This window comes from Camelus ferus, chromosome 19 (genome assembly GCF_009834535.1).
Source record: "Camelus ferus isolate YT-003-E chromosome 19, BCGSAC_Cfer_1.0, whole genome shotgun sequence".
Lineage (NCBI taxonomy): Eukaryota > Metazoa > Chordata > Mammalia > Artiodactyla > Camelidae > Camelus > Camelus ferus.
In genome coordinates, this window is record NC_045714.1 from 8,261,983 (window position 1) to 8,276,297 (window position 14,315).

The 14,315-nt window shown below is 43.2% G+C and overlaps 2 long non-coding RNA genes across 2 annotated transcripts; one reads left to right on the forward strand and one right to left on the reverse strand.

Moving 5' to 3' along the window:
* Positions 1-1,908: 1,908 nt before the first annotated feature.
* On the forward strand, positions 1,909-13,985 carry LOC116657849. Its single transcript, XR_004312998.1, has 3 exons — positions 1,909-3,507; positions 10,383-10,386; positions 13,972-13,985. It is a non-coding gene; the product is annotated as an uncharacterized LOC116657849 (long non-coding RNA).
* LOC116657847 lies at positions 9,822-14,278 on the reverse strand. The gene is made up of 3 exons (XR_004312996.1): positions 14,176-14,278; positions 13,376-13,433; positions 9,822-10,185 (listed from the first exon to the last, which is right to left on the reverse strand). It is a non-coding gene; the product is annotated as an uncharacterized LOC116657847 (long non-coding RNA).
* Positions 14,279-14,315: the final 37 nt, after the last annotated feature.

Genomic DNA, 14,315 nt, shown 5'->3' on the forward strand with positions numbered 1-14,315 from the left:
TTGGTACCATTAGCCTTGTTTTTCTCATAGGACACTAACTTTAGAAGTGAAGAATCTTATTCAGGATCACATGCAGAGGAGGTGAGGAAGCTGAGCTTTGTAATCATACTGGTTAGACTCCAAATCTCAAACTGTCTCCCATTTATACCCTGGGTTTCAATCAGTTGCTTAGGAGTCTGTCTTCCTTTATCTTAAAAGACAAAAATAGAAACATGCTTCATCTTTGAACCCTGATAACAAACCTAAGGTCTTGTGCACAATAGGTCTTGAGATGGAGTGGGCCTGAAGAGGGAAAGTAACAGTTTGTGTGGGGTGCGGTGAGGGGGGTTTCCTAAAAATGTTTTCATTTCGGTCCCACACACCAACATCTCATGGATAAAACGTAGTGAGACAACAAGCACCTTTGACCCCACAGGCCTCCAGTGGTCAGATCTTGCGTGATAACAGCAGGAGTGGAGCTTCTCAGCCTCAGCCCTGCTGAGCTTCAGGGCAGATGCTTCTCTGCGGTGGGAGCTGTCCTGTGCATGGTAGGATGCTTACAGCACCCCTGGCCGCTCCCCGCTAGATGCTCTGTCGTGAGTACCAAAATTGTCTCCAGACTTTGCCAAACGTCCTCTGGGTGGTGGGGGAGGAGACTGTCCCCAGTAAAGAACCATTGGTCTGTGATTAATAAAGGCTTCAATGATTTTTCAGAGCTCCAACGAAGTCTCTTTAGATTACAGGGCCGGTAAAAACTCGGGGCATTTCCCTCTCTTTCTCTCTCTCCTCCCTCACCAGCAGAACTTCCTAGTGGAAGCTGAATGTTTGATTAGCATACTCAGAAGCCCGAGAAATGTTTACTTAAGCATATGGTTGACTCAGAGAAATCATCTGTATCATCCTTTTCTCATTACAGATGACACTTACTGAACTCCGACTATCTGCCAATCTCAATGCTAAGTCCCTTAATGCGTGTTATCTCATTTAATACTCACAGCTTTTAAAAATAGGCATAAACATGATCCCCATCTTACCGATGAGGAAAGAGAGATTGAGGGAGATGAAATAACTTCTTCAAAGTCACTCAGAAGAATGGGTGCAGCTGGACTCTGCACCCAAACCTGTTTTATGCTGGGGTTCGCTCACCGTACTGATTTCCAAAATTATACTCATTCACTGTAGGGCATTAAAAAACCCCAAAATGAAAGGAAAATAAAATCACTGCTAATCTCATCATCTAGCAAACTGCTGTGCCGACATTTTGTTGTGAATCTGTCCAGCCTTTTTTCTCCGTATTTAAGAGCATATGTACTTTAGAAAAGGTGGAACCTGTTTAATATTTTGCTTTTCCAACATGATGTTCAGTATTCTCCACCAGCCTCCTTTAAAAGGCCTGCAGTATATTCCAGTGGGGAAAGTGTAAACAATCTCCAGTGTTAAAGACATTCGGTCGTATTTTTTTCTCCTTCCTTTTCCCCTTCTGTCCTTCCTTCCTTTCTCTTCTTCCTTCCTTCCATAAATTCTGGGCAGTTGAATCCTGGAGTAGTGGTTGTCGTGTTATTAAGGTTCTTGATGCATGCTGTCAAACTGCACTCTCCCCTCGGGCTGTGCTGGTTTACAGTTTACCTGCACTATGTGGTGGATTTATTTGTTTCTTCCAAGAAACTCGGGACTTTCAACTTAAAACATACACACACACACACACACACACACACACTTGCAGATATCAAAGAGGAAATTGCATTTGGTTTTTATTTGCATTTCTTTGACTACTAGTAAGTTTGAAATTTTTTTATGAACATATGAGAAATGTCTGCACTTAAAAAAGACACAGTGGGGCAGCAGTGGTGAAAGGCAGATTCTGTGAAATATGAGTAATATTCAGACCACTTTCAAAGAAAAAAAGTCTTACAGACTCAAAGTGTTAACATATACATTTAATTACACAACATAAGTGCACAGCAACGTAAGAGAAGGCTTACTATGCTCCTTACGCTGACACCAGTTCTTAAGATCAAAGCAAGTTGACAGATTAATACAAACAAAACTATGAAAACTGTTAAACCAAAATCAGCCACAAGAACTTAATATGGTGGTTGAAACAACTGCACAGAAATGAAATCTGGAAATCTCGGCAGACAGCGTGGACTCCTAGTCGCAGGCACTTTCTGACCCGCGGTGACTCAGCCCGCCCACCACTTTTCTCCTTTGGAACCAGAGAGAGAAACAAAGCCATCCAGGGGAACAAATGCACCCTTTACACATTCAGCCTGATTCTCTTTTCTTCCCATTCACTCCACAAATAAAGTAATATAACTCCAGGGTGAGTGATTATCAACCCAAGTGCAGGAGCAAGCGGGATGCTCAGCTGAACATGGAAAGATTGTTCTTAGATGATTTGCAAAAGGAAACATGAAATGTAACTATTTTCATACAGGCAACTCCAAAACCTCACTTTGCTAAACTTTGTAAGCATAGAGCAAGCATCAGAGAGAGCAAGTCAGAGCCACAACTTTCTCATCTGTAAAATGGAACAATAGGATTCGAGTCGGTTGAGTGAGAATAATGCAGGCAGGCTGCTCAAAACATGCCAACATGTTCTCAGTTCCTCAGTTGGTTTCTGAGGGATTTAAAAATGACTCAGACTATGTTGTCTTTATAGGAGAGAGGCTGCATTCCAAATTGGGACCATGAGTTATTAAAAAAAAAAAAAAAGTCCCCAAAGCAAAAATACACATCACAAGGTCCCCACTTTGCCCCAACGTAGCCTGGGAGTAGCTTGCAGGTCCTGCACCAGGATTTGTGTCCATTTTTATGGTACAGCCCAATTCAAGCACAGAATGCTCCTTCGTCTCCCTGATCAAACAGTTGGATGCATTCTGAGTGATGTTCTGAGTGAGAGAATCATTGGCTTCTACGCAGCACAAACACCAGGAAGCTGATTCACAACTTTCTGTGTGGGGTCTGACTCCTACAGAAGGCTCCCCGCAGATCTCTGCTCTCCCTCCTGCCATAGGACTCCAGGAAAGCGGCGAGTCAGCCTCCTCCTGCCAGCAACCTCCTGGGAAAATAAAACCAGCCTCCCTGGAGGCTAGCTAGCTGGAGTTAATTTTTACATGCACATTTTGTTGACGTTTCCTGCGTGTCTCTAGAAAATATAAAAGAAATCATCTCCCTTTCTGTAGTCGCAGGAGCAGGTGAGGACACATTTAATGCTTGCAGGTTTCCCTGCGGGCCCCCAGGCCCCCTGCTCAGGTTTCCCTAATGCTGTGACGCATGGAGTCTCACGCTCACAGTGAAACCCTGCTGGTTCCTCCAAACCTTTCTAACAAAGACTTTGATAGCTTGACTGTATTATTATTGTTGTTGCTGTTGTTGTTACTTGGGGTCCAATTTTCATATAATAAATTGAAAAGATTTTTAGTACAGTTTTATGAAGTTTGACAAATGTCTACCACCTTGTAACCACTGCCCAAAATGAAACAGAACTTTCCAGGGCCCCAGTACACTCTCTCATGCTTCTTCCCAGTAACAACCCGCCCACCTCTGTGGTTTTGATTTTCTGTCCTCACAGCTCAGGTTTGCTCAGTAGAGCTTCTTGTAAACAGAGCCAGACAAAACGTACGCTTTTGTGTCCGGCTTCTTTCAGTATTACAGCGCTTCTGCGACTCACTCATGCGGCTGTGTGCCTCCTTAGTTTGTTTTTAAATTGCTCCTGGGTCATAGTGCATTGTGTGAATGTACAGTTCTCTGTGTACCCACTTATCTGCTGATGGACATTTATTACTTCTTTTCCAGTTTTTGGCTGCTATGAATAAAGCTGCCATGGATGCATCCGTCTAACTCTTTTTGGAGACATGCACGTTTATTTCTCTTGGATAAATACCCAGGAATGGAATTGGGTTTTAGAGTAGATGTATGCTTAATGTATACATAAGAAACTGCCAACTGTTCTCCCAAGTGGGGAACTTACTTGGTTTTGAGATTCCTGGTTAAACTGTGTGCCCCATTACCTGCCCCTCAGTAACACAAGAGCTTGTATTTTCCTTTGTCTGGGTAGAATGATTGCAAAACAAAAAATGGCTGTATCTCTTTACCCCTCCTTACATTCATACCCTTTGCAATATCATCTCTGCAATGCCATCCATCCAGAGGTGGAGTCCACACAGACACAGAAAACAAACTTACGGTTACCAAGGGGAAAGGGAAGAGGAATAAATTAGGAGTTTGGGATTGGCAGACACAAACTACTATATATAAAATAGGTAAACAACAAGGTCCTACTATATGGCACAGGGAACTATATTCAGTATCTTACAATAAACTATAATGGAAAAGAATCTGAAAAAGAATATATATGCAATATGTGTGTGTATGTAGGTATAACTGAATCACTACACCAGAAACAAACACAACATTTTTAAAGCAACTATATTTCAATTAAAAAAAAAAAAAGAGGTGAAGTCTATTTGCCACTTCTTGAATATCAGATTTGTTGCTCTGACCAACAAAATGCAGTGGAAGTAACAGTATGCCATTTCCCAGTCTATACCTCAAGAGGTCTCATCTCTTCTGTGCATACTTGGAACCTTGCTACTGCCATATGCACAGACCTGGCGTGGCCTGCTGGAGGATGGCAGATCACACGCATCAGGGCTCAGGTGTCTCCATGGAAGCCATCATGGACCAGCCTACAGCCAGCCTGCCTCCTAACATGAGAGAGAACCCACTTTGCATTGGGAGGGACCACCTACTGAACCCACAGCTGACTATAGAAGCCTGAGTGAGTTCAACTTTGAAAAGAAGAACCACTTGACAGAAGCCATAGACTCATTAACAACAAAAAATGCTTATTACTTTAAGTTATTGCATTTTGGGGTGATATGTTACACAGCCATGCCTGACCAACACATTTCTATTAGGACAGACCTTCACCTCTTCCTCTACCACTTACTACTTGCATAAACGTGGTCAACTTAGTTAACACCTCTGAACCTTAAGATACTTCATCTGTAAAATGAGTATTGTAATGAATTGTTTTGAAGATTAGATGAGTAACTGAAATGAAAGAACTTAACAGTGCCCAGCAGACAGTAAGTACTCAATGAATTCTTGCTACAGTAATAACGATAATTCTTTTAAAAAATCACCACATGCTCTTTTTGCCACAACACATTTTCTTGTAGCTGAATATTCTGTGATTTTAGAAATGGAAGGGTCTGGACATTCTGAAGATTTGTCCTTCCAGGTTGGAATATGAGCTCTTTTTTTTTTTTTTTTTAACCAGACATTTCACAGTTACACGATATAGCTGAGCTATTTGTTTTCATTGATTTGAGAAAAACATAATGGAAAATGCAGAATTGTAAATTCTCAAGCACTTTTACAAGTGGATTTGTATTTTGGGAAATTACAATAGCATTGCCAATACATTGAAAAGCTAGTGGTACATGAGAAACGAGATGATGTATTTAGTTGACAGACACTATTTTGTATATATACCAAATCATGGGATCTTTATACTAATTTCTATCTTGTGAGTCCATCAACTTTGGCCACCACTGGGGACTGTGGCCAGGTTTTCCTAGATTGGAAACTACTGATCAAGGGCAATAGTGGCCTGTAATACAAGGCCCTGGGTGGCCCAAGCTTTCTTCAGGTTGCTTACTTTTGATCCTTCTTAGGTCTCTGTATTCATTTCTATATTCATTCATGTCTCCCACTTACCATCTTGTTCCATCCACGCTAGCCTTCTGGCTGTTTCTCAACCACCCAAAATTAGTTCTTTGCTTTGCTGTCCCCTTGCCTGGGAAGCTTGTTTTCCAAGTCTTTAGAAAGACAGCTCATCCTTTTATACAGACTGATGCTCAAATATCATCTCCCTAAAGAGGCCTTACTTCCAAGCTAAGTACAGAGACCTCCTTCCACTCGTTCTTCTGTTTCCTCTGGTTTTGCCTCCTTCGTGCACTTCTCCAGTATTATTTCAGTGGCGTATCTTCTCTGTCTTTTTCTTGATGATTTCACCCTGCTACACAATGAGCCTCAGGAGAAAAGTCAAGCACCGTTTAATACCTGACATGTAGTGGTGCTTAGTAGATTTTAATTTAACAGCTTAATCTTGTTTTACAGATGAGGACCCTGAGGTCCAGAGAGGAAGAAGACAGTTATATCACCTGAAAGTGATTAAAATTGAGGCCTCTAAATCTCTCGGTAATGCCTGCTCATACTGTCACCCAGCCTCATTCAACCTGAATTAGTAAGGATTCAGGGTAGATGCAAGACAAGCGATAGTTTTAATGATTTAAATGTAGTAGAAAAATACTGTTCTTTCATAAAGAATTTTGAAGGTAAGCAGTTGTTCTGGGTTCTGGGTAACCCTGAGATACCCAGATACCCGTATCACAAAATGTCTATATTTTGTGGCTTAAAAGAATTTTTTTTTTCATTATTCTGAGGTTGTCCAGGCTTAGCTGGACAGTGTTCCTGCTCCATCATGTCAGCTGGGGCTTCAGCCACTGAATACAGAGTTGGAAGGAGATGTGCAATAATATCACGTATTATTTCCACCATGCAAGTAACCTCGAGAGCAAGGGTAAAACGTAGGAAAAGCATTAGAAAGTGATCTTTGAGTGTTTGTTTTCTTTTTTTAAGTTATATATATACACGTGTGTGTATTATATAAAACACATATATTGTTGTAAAATACACATTAAAAGCGTACCACTTTGGCCATTTTTAAGTCTATAAATCAGTGGCATTAAGTACATTTATAATTGCATAACCATCGCCACTGTTTCCAGAACTTTTTCATCATCTCAGACAGAAACTCTGTCCCCATCAACTAGTAACTCCCACCCCCTGCCCCCAGTCCCTGGGAATCTCTGTTCTTTCTCTCTCTGTGAATGTACCTATTCTAGGTACCTCCTAAAGGTGGAATCATATAATACTTGTCCTTTTGTGTCTAGTTTATTTCATGTAGCTCATCCTTTCTGTTTGATATCATTTATTAAATTGTAAGTTTGTAGAACTTAATTTTTTCAAAGGCTATATTTAACAACCAGCTTATGAGTTTCCTGAGAATGTCAACCATCCGCTCTCATGCTCCAGTAGAGACTGGCTGCCCCACAGCCCTGGGCCAGCCCGTGGTCCAGCTGCCATGGACCCAGAACTCCAGCGCAGGACGCTCAACCCTACCACCCTGCTCTTCGTCACTGGCCCCAGAGGACGTCCTGACCCCATTCTGTTCCATCTTCAGTGACCTCATCACAAACCATGGATGGCAGAATCCACGTATCCCAACCCTCCTTTAGAATGTGGCTGAAGAACACGTGGGAACACTGAGGGTGCTGCATGTAGCAAGGCCAACCCTCACCGACTCACGTTAGGCCAAATACATACTAACTCCCCAAAGCCATTATGCATTTTTAAGGCAAGAATATTGAGAAATTGAGAAAATGACTCGTTCTTGAAATTGCAATGTCATATAAGATTTTCCATCACTTAGAAATTGAAGTTTCTCACCAGGAAACTCTTTGCTCATCAGTCATTCACCTAAACCTAACTAGTCTGGGGGAGAAGTCTTTTAATACACACAGACTGTGCATCCACCCTAGTGTTATAAATCTTTGAACAGAAGATGAGGACACAACTCACATATTACACTTTAATTTTTTTCCCCCATTTTCTTTGCAAAGGTTCAGCCACTTTCCTCATAGGAACACAACTTCATAGTGAAATGAGTCAGTCAGTGACTGTGACAATGAGATCAGGAGGGACGGACAACCTGTAAGACAGCAAAGGACGGAGGACACCCTGCACAGGGGCTGGAGCTCAGACTGGGCACCCACTCAGCACAGATCTTAAGATCAGTGGGGGATTCTTATCCGTGGACTCCAGGCAGGTTTCCCAGCCCCTCTGAGCCTCCCTCGGTCATCGTCCCAAGGTCATCTGGGGTAAGTGGCGGCCACGCCAGCCTCTCACCGGTTTTCCCTCTGCCCCAAGCCACACATGCTCCTTGCTGGTCCTTAACACAACCACACGCTCCTGCCACGGGGCCTTTGCCCTCGAGGTGCCCTCGGCGGACACTCTTGCCCCAGATACAGGCGAAGCTCATTCTCTCACTTCATTCAGTCTTGGTTGAGATGCCACCTCTTCACCCAGGAATTTCTTGACCACTTCGTCTGAGAGAGCACCTCTCTCCACCAAAATCACTCTCTCCCCCTTTCCTGCTCTATTTTCTCCATAGTAATTTTCTCTGTGATGGGCCAGGATGTAGTCGTTTTGTTTTTAACAGACTTATTGAGATATAACTCACATACCATATAATTCATCCGTTTAAAGTGTACAATTTAATGGTTTTTAGTATATTCATAGCCTTGGGCAACCATCACCACAGTCAATTTTAGAACATTCTCATCGTCTCAAAAAGAAACCCAGTACCCTTTAGGTATCATTCCTTATTACCCCCTTTCTCAGCCCTAAGCAACCACTCGTCTACTTTTTGTCTTAGACTTGCCTATTATGGACGTTTCCTATACATAGAATCATGTAATATGTGGTCTTTTGTGACTGGCTTCTTTCACTTAGAATGGTGTTTTCAAGGTCCACCCATGGCGTAGCGTGTGCTGGTACTTCACTCCTTTGTACGGCCTAATAATACTCGATTGCACACTCCCACTTAATTCTCACAACTGCAAACAAATCTATGAACTCACATCAAGGCCGCAGAGACAAGGAGGTCAGCCCACGATAAGCAAGGCCACTTTCGAGCGCTCCACCCCCTCATCATCCGATGCTGGGACAGAGCGGCCTTAAAGCGGGGAGACGTGAACGCCTACAAGCACGCTGGCACGGACGGGCTCCTCGCGCTCATTTCCTAGTCCGGCTCCGAGGATCTTCAACCTTGCACACGTATAAAAAGGAGCCCAGAGCTGCATGTGCCAGGCCCTACGCACACCACGGGAGACCTAGGCAAGGGATTTTCAAGCGTAACTTGGTTAATGTGATTTTAGGTTAATCTTGACTCCTCAAAAGTATCTTCCACCCCACATCCTGCCTCCGAAATGATGCCTCTTCACTGTCCTTCCAGAAATGCGCTGGTGCTGGAGATTGAACCCAGGACCTAATTGCACGCTAAGTACGAACTATATCCCTCCTACCAAGTCTTTCATTTGTAAACGATATGGCACCTGCCGGTCACACTGATAAGTGAACTGGCAAGTCTCACGTGACGCACACACAGGTACCAGCAGACCTTCCCAGCACTTTCCCAAAGAATTACAGAGGAACGGCCACAAGGACGGATACCACTCCCTGAACTCAAAAGGCCCTTTTGCTGTGTAGGATGTGTTCATTTCTTTCAAAAAGTCCTGCTAGCTCGTGCCCTGTGCTGGGCACTGTTCAAGGCATAGGGGAAGTGCAGTCAGTGATTCAAAGCAGGTACATGCTTCAGGGAGTTTACAGACTGATGGAGAAACCAGGCAAGAGACGACTAAATGTGATTTATAATATAGTATCCAGTGGTGACCAACACTGTGAGGGGCAGAACACAGGGTGTAAAGGAACAGGGGGTGACAGGAGGAATACGCTATTTCAGCTGGTGGGACCAGGGAAGATCTCGCTGCAGAGATGTCATCAGCGCCGAGGCTGTGATGAGGATGTCTACAGCAAGTGCAAAGGCCCGGAGGAGGAACAAGAGTGGTGTGCAAGGACCAGCGTGCAGGCCAGTGCTTGCAGCAAAGGGGTCAAAGGGAGGCGGGAGACACAAAGGATCAAGTTGGAGAGGACCCAAGGGCCAGACTGTGTAAGACATCGTAAGCCACAATAAGGACTTCGGGTTTTATTTTAGGTTTTATTTGGATGGAAGTCACTGGAGGGGTGATTATATGGTACTTCCCTTAATCCTTACAGAAAATATTATCTTACTTAATCCTTATAATAATACAGTGGGGGTAAACATTGTTATCCTCACTGGATGTCAGAAAAGTGAGGCTCAGAGAGAGAAAAATAACGCGTTCAGGGTCACACACATGGTAAACAGTAGAGTAAGGATTTGATTCCAGATAGCATGACCAACCAGCCCAGTTTTGCACTGAAAACCCTGCATCTTGGTCAACCTCGCAGTCCAAGGCAGAGCGCAATGGCTGGTCACTCTAATTTCAGGTTTCTTTGCCTCCAAATCCCATTTGCAGTAATAATTTCAGAACCCTGGAAGAAAAGGACCCGAATTTCAGGGGCTGTAAGCTTCCTTTCTGAATTCTGCCAAGGAGGGGAAAATATGTTATATTAACTGTCTCCTCAAAAGAGTCTCATCAGGAGCTTGGCCGCTCAGAGAGAAGGGGGCTCCGTCTCTATAGTGACCATCTGATGTATCACACCAACTGGGATGCTCTTAAGAGTGAAAGGGATGTTATTAACAGGCACATGGAAACTGCAAGCATTAGCCAGGGCAGTCCAACCAGGTCAGGCCGGAAAATCACCCAATCTTTATCTGACTGCAGAATCTGTAGGGTGGATCTCCTCGGCAAGGCTCCAGCCCTTGTGTGTGTTTCTCTTCGGCCTTTAAGCTCCAGAAACTCTGATCAAAGTGTTTTTCTGATAAAAAGCTCGAAGGCCTTTTAGAAGAATCGGTTGAGACACACGGGCCTCGGCTCTGTCCCACGTTACAGTTTTCAAGCTTCAATGGTCACAAGGATAAGATCTCTTCCTTAAGTCACCATGGATGCAGTTTGATTCTTTTGAAAGCCCTGGAGTTTCCCAGGTCAAAAAGAACAGGCAGAAGTAAAACAGAAATAGTAGCTACTATTTCCTGAGCGTCAGTTACATGTCAGGCACTGTTCTACATCATTTAAGCATCGGAACATTTCTTGGAGGTGGCTGCCAGTAGCCCCATTTTACAGATGAAGGCTCTTAGGCTCAGAGTAATTAAGGAACACACCCAAGGTCACACAGCCTGTAAGAGGTAGGCAGAAGAATCTGAATTTGGAAACATCTGACAGCAAATCCTGGCTTTTCATCCGCAGGCCTCTTTCTTGTGTGGAAATCTTTGCTCTATATCCCCTGCAACCCTTGGGCTAATTGGTGTCTCCACAGGAATCCTTAACCCAGTGTCTGTGGGTCTTCCCAAGTGATACTTGGATAAAATTCAGGATAAACAAACAAACACATAAACACTAACCCGAGTGTTGTTACTATTTTTTCTCCTTTTGAAAATGAGTAAAAATGAGCAGTCCTTGAAACTTTGTCAGCAATGGAAACCAGACATTTTCATATCACATCAGATAATCTGAAATATCTTTTATGGTTATTGCCACTTCAAAATTACAGTTGTTAGCAGACTTCCCATTGGATTTTGTCATTTATTGAGTTAATAAAAAAAGTACATCTATTATAGTATTATACATCTGTTTAAATTTTTTTCAGTAACTGTATTTTAATATAATTGGTTTTCTTTGCAAGCCTATGCATTTTTTGTACATTTAAAAACAATTCTGAGAAAGGCATCACAGGCTTCCCCAGACCCCAACAGGGTCCATGACATAAAAGCCATAAAAGCAAAGAGCTGGGAAGTGGGTCATTTGTTTAATAAATGATTCACTCTTTGGGCACAAAATTTTACATAATTTCTTTACAGTGTTACCAACACTTGCACATTTAAGAGGTAGGGAGACTCTTAATGGAAGTATCTCATTCATTTATGCATTCCTTAAAGAAACAACGGGCACCTACTGTGTACCAAGCCCTGCGAGCGCATGGGAGACGGGACAGACCAGAACTCTGCTTTCACAGAGAGCTGACCTTGTAAAGGGTCAAGACAACAATAAAACAATCATCACACGTATAATTAGGTAACACAAGGGTGACAGGGCCTGGGGTGGGGTGTACTGAGAATTCCCTGAACAAACACTGCTTGGCTGAGATCTGAGGGGTGGGCAGGCATGAAATGGGCAAAGAGGAGGGTGAAAAGCGAGCTGGAGTTGACTTACACAAGCTCACTAGAGCCGACAGATCCGCTTTCAGGGATTTTGTGATCTGGCTGTTAAACACAGCCATTATCCAAACTTAAGCTATAAAACTTAACAATTAAATGAATTATAGTTAAAACAAAGAAAAGAAATACCTCTAGCACTGCTCTAGAAGTTATACCCCGCGCGGCCCACTGTATTCCTACGTCACTCAGCGATGGCAGCGGTTAACGCTACTCATTTCAAATGTCCCCTTTCCACCGAGAACCCCCTGAAACCCACCCCACTCCCATCACTTCCTGTTTCACTCTCCGGCTTACCTTACTTTCCCCCATAATTTTCATCACCTTCTAACGTGCTGTATAACTGGATTATTCATTTCCTGTCTCTACCACTCTAAGGTTAAAATCCATGAGGGTGAGGATTTTTTTTTTTCCCTGTTACCTTCCTTGCCTGGTCTCTAGTTCTAAAATGGTCCTGGTCTAGAGGAATCTAACACAAATATTTATTGGACAAATGGATGATGGGATCTGAATGCTTGTTACGAGTTGACTGACAATTTCAGAGTCTTGTTTCCTTAACCCCTGTCCCTTCCTGGCTGACTTGAACTTGAATCCCAACTCTTCATCACCAAAAAACTAAAGATACAGATCCAAAATGCTTTACAGAATTTTGAAGGGGAAAAAAAGAAAAGTCAGAAATGTGACCAAATGGCTCCTAATGTCAACTGCTCTTTGACATCAGTTGTGCAGGTCCTTAGCTGGAAGGACAGTAAGGACAGGAGTCCTAGGACAGCCTGCCGGGGTTCAAATCCCCGCCATGCTGTTGGCTTTGCAACCTGGGGGAGTGAATTAACCTCCTCCAGCCTCAGTCTGCTCATTTGCCAAATGGGGAAAATGATATTATAGTCAACCACTCCAAGAAGCCACCGAAATGCAACCTTATGAGCCAGGAAGAAAGAAAAAAAAAATTGTTCTGAATTATGAAACAACCCACTGACTCTAAGACTTACACGAATTTTAGAAATGTTTTAAGTAGCGTTGCCACATAAAATACAGGAAGTCCAGTTAAATTTGAATTTCACATAAAAAACTGAAGGATGTTTTAGGATCAGTTTATCTCATTTGGGGGTATCCGACTTGGGACATCTCTAGACTAAAAAATTATTCACTGTGTATCTAGATTTTAAATTTAATTGGGATGCTGCATTTTATTTGCTTACTCTGATAACTCTATTTATAAAGACCAAAAATGTGTCTATGTCCTAGGCTCAGTGGAACATGGTAGTGTATGTCTCATTAGAAGGTGTGGGTTGAATGGGTTAATGTAGGAAAAATGTTAGATCAGCACCTGGCACATAGTAGGCCCTCCGTAAATGTTAGGCGTCATTATAAGATACCTCCTACCAGTTCAACAGACTCGTTTCCACTCACCTGTAGGTCCTGGAGGCTCCCTGTTCCATCCCCAGGCCTTGGCGCAGATCTTCTTACCCTTAAAGAATCCAATGTATTTATTCAGTGAAAGGAGACTTTTTTTCCCTCAATGAATGGGGGAAAAAAACAACTTAAAAAAATTTAATGAATGGAGAGCTTTCTCTTTGTTTTTCACCTTTTTGTACTGATTCACCCATGGTCTCAATCCTTTGAATGCCTTGAGGGTGGGGCGGGGAGTGCAGTCTTGTTTCAAATCTTCTCTGAAGGCCGGGAAGAGAATACTTTTCGATGTGCCCCTGCACTGAGCCCCTCTCCTCAAGGGTACCTCCTCTTCTCCAGGACCTTCCAGCAGCTCCCTCTGAGAGCTCAGGTGTCTGCTGCCAGGTACACCCCCATCCTACTGGTGAAACTGCTTAATTAGCCTAACTGAAGGCAGCCTGGGAAGGGGTATTAACCCTGTATTTCCCATGCCCACCGCAGGCTCCCAGAGTCCTCTGTGGCCCCTTTTTGCCAAGTTCTCTTGCTGTGGCCAGAACATACTACAGTTTGTCCAGAGTCTCTTTCAAAACAACAATAACGGGGAGGGTATAGCTCAGCGGTAGAGCACACGCTTAGCATGCACAAGGTCCTGGGTTCAATCCCCAGGACCTCCATTAAATAACAAGTAAGTAATTAAACCTAACTACCTCCACCCCCAAGGGAAAAAACTAAAAATTAAAAACTAATTTAAAAATAAATAAATAAAACTTAAAAAAAAATTCCTGGGAAATAAAAACAGAATCTAGGTAATAAAGTCTAACCTTCTTTTTCCTTTTCCTTGGCGCTTGGTCTCGTCTCACTCGCTCGCCGGCGGCCGCTGCAGACAACCTGCACCTGGCACTTCAGACCTGCGTTCCTAGCGCCAAACGGCCGTGCACGACACTTCCGCCGGGAGGGCCGT